Below are 2,931 nucleotides of genomic sequence, written 5' to 3'. Positions count from 1 at the left end.
AGCTTGGTGAGATGTGCTCTCCTTTATACTGTGTTTCTCAAGGTCATGGTCAGTGGACATTTGTCCCTCATTAGCATATGCCACCTCCTCCGACGCCCATTGGTGCCGAGCGCCTGTCTCAATTGACACAAAAGGAAAGCTACGTTTTTGTCATTGCGCTAAACCCACGCCGGCTATTTTTGTATCCCAGTTATTTTATGCACTACACACACTGCAAGGGAGTGGGAGAGAGTTGCATTAGGAGCATCTCTGTAGGGGAGAATTTTAACACTCCATAGATTTTGAAGGACAGAACATCATTGCCCCAGCAAGGACAGAGATTTGTGTCCTATTGAGAAACAGAAACTGACAATTTAAGGGAAAATTCTCAGGAATCACAAAATAAAATGTATAAAACAAGTGCATATCCATATTAAATTATATCCATGTTATTTTTTATTATCAATTCACCCTCAGCATTGCAATAAACACACTCTTTCCACTTCAAAGGACTGTGATGAGCTCATGTTTCCCTCTAAGTAAAAGCCCTGCAGCCTTTGTGTTAAGTGCCAGCAGGGATGTTTGCTTTTGTGTGTGGCCACAGTAGATGCAACCTTAGAAGAGATTATTTCTGGAGCAGTGTGACATTAAACATGCTACTATAAATACACAATATTTTATTAATAGAGTGAAACATGGCGCTGGGCTCTTAATGCACAATAATACGGCTCATGTGGCCTGAAGAGCAGTAAACATGAGTGACATTACATCTAAGGTGTGCACTGGAGTGATTTACATTTCACTCCATTTTTTCCCCCCCTGTGGTTTCTACGAGCTGTAACAAGCTATATGTGGACCTCAGGCCCCGGTACTTTCCTTTGATAGCACAGTGTGTTGATATATTGTCACATGGTGCTGCTGCGATTTGGTGTATCCAGTAATTCTGGCACATGCACTTTGCCTCTCATGCTGTGGCTCCACCAGATCTGACCTTCAGAGCAAGGGGAGAGGTTGGTGCCTGGTATGAGAGCAGGGTGACAGTGCAGCATGGGGGAGGGAAAGGGGACCACAGTTTCTCAGAATAGACAAAGCCAGAGTCCAGCATTCCTGATAGGGAGATTGACCGTTAACTGTTGGCGATGTTGAATTGTTCAAAAGTGATGCAGATAAGCAGAGAGCGGCCGTCTGCATCCAACTATGACTGTAACTTTTCCAGATCTAAAGAATGCTCATGAAATGTCTGAAAAAGGTTATATTCCTTTAAAACAGGCAGCATACATGGATAGAAATGAGAGAAAGGAGCGAGATGACTTGATTTGAAGGCGGCCATCTTTGTTGATGCCACTATCTGTTGCCGTGGCAGACTGAGAGGTGTTGCCGTGATGGCTCAGACTTTCTCGGGCATCAGTTAGATAGAGCAGACCCGAGCTATTCTGGGACGAAGGGCTCTTCAGAGAGGCAGAGGCTGCTTTATGTACTGTGTCACTTGCTGCACCATTTGAAAAGCTGGCATGCTGATAACACATGAGGAGGAGATGAATCCCAAAGTCCCCAGAGCTGCTGGCTTTAAATAAGTCCACATACCCCGGCACATAAACACACACTCACATAGTGGAGAGCATGCAGCATTCGCCCGGTCCCCTTGCACATCTCTCTGCACTACTACACTGCAGCCCACTGCAACAGCTGACTCCTCGGAGCAACAGCTCTCCTTACGTCCCCAGTGTTTCTCAAAATCATTTAGCCCTTAATGTGGCCAGGCCCATTAATGCTCATGTTTGGATTATTGGACATTTGTGCAGTTTTGAATTACCTTCACATATAAAATAACCAAACTGACGTGCAGCTGCAGGCCCGGGCTCCCAAAATGGGACTAAATCCACAGTTCATTCTGGGGGGATTGTTCGGCCGACAGTTTGGTGATGTGCTAGCAAGGAGCCAACATTTTGAGCATCAAGACTTGATCTGGGGTTCACACAGTTGTTTTAGATCATCATGCACAAAATGCCAGCAGGCTTAGCCTGTTAGATCGACAGAGATTGGGAATTATGACTGCAGTCTTTCTTTCTCAGCAGAGTTTCAACACAGAATGCATTTATTTTTCTCTCTTTGTTGCATGCAGGAGGAACTAATCACCGGAAGAAATATGCGACTTCAATTCGATGTAACTCTAACTACTTTTTCCTTTACATGTTGAGGATCTGATGATCTGAAGTTTTCTCTGCTTTATTTGACTTGTTTTATCCTATTGAAGCTGTATTTCTTTTAAGAAAGGTGATTGACTTTATCACCCTTATCACAATTGTTTTAACCAGTTATCTAAAACGGTGAACTTGTGGAGTAAATGAAAGGCCTGTGAGGCCTTTTCCTACAAAAGTCGCCACCAGTCCACCTACTGTTGATCTGATCTTTCATGCTGGGTCTTAGTTAGACTCTCAGGCAGCTACGTAAATGTGTGCATTTTCACTTTACAAAAACATCGAACCCTCACCGTATACCACTGTATGTAACATCTTTTATTTAAAAAGTGACGTACGCCACTTAGAAGGGTCCCTGCTTGGTTGAAAGGAAAAATATTCTGACCCTCATATTGCTTTATAGCAGTAATCTAAAAATGGGCGGTGAAGTAGTGTTTCATTTTGGATCAAAGCATTCATGGAGGGTGGATATTTCTGTAATCGCCTCGTGCCTGCCCACAATACCTTGCAGCAACTGTGTGGGCTCAGGTCTTAGCCGCCAGTTCATCAACGTGGAGACGGCCTGACGCGTGGCACAAACACACTCCTAAGCCCCAATTACCCCTCCACACCCAGTCCGTCCTCCATGACATCCAGCCATACACAGTCAACAATAACACACAGCAGAGTTAATCAGTCTTTTAGCGAGCCGTTTGAGGGTTTGATACCTCAGCTATTAGCCTCTGGCTCCAGACAATAACCCGTCTCTCATTGT

The sequence above is a fragment of the Cheilinus undulatus genome, linkage group 3 (assembly GCF_018320785.1).
Source record: "Cheilinus undulatus linkage group 3, ASM1832078v1, whole genome shotgun sequence".
In the NCBI taxonomy this organism is placed as follows: domain Eukaryota; kingdom Metazoa; phylum Chordata; class Actinopteri; order Labriformes; family Labridae; genus Cheilinus; species Cheilinus undulatus.
Note: the sequence above shows the minus strand (reverse complement) of the source record.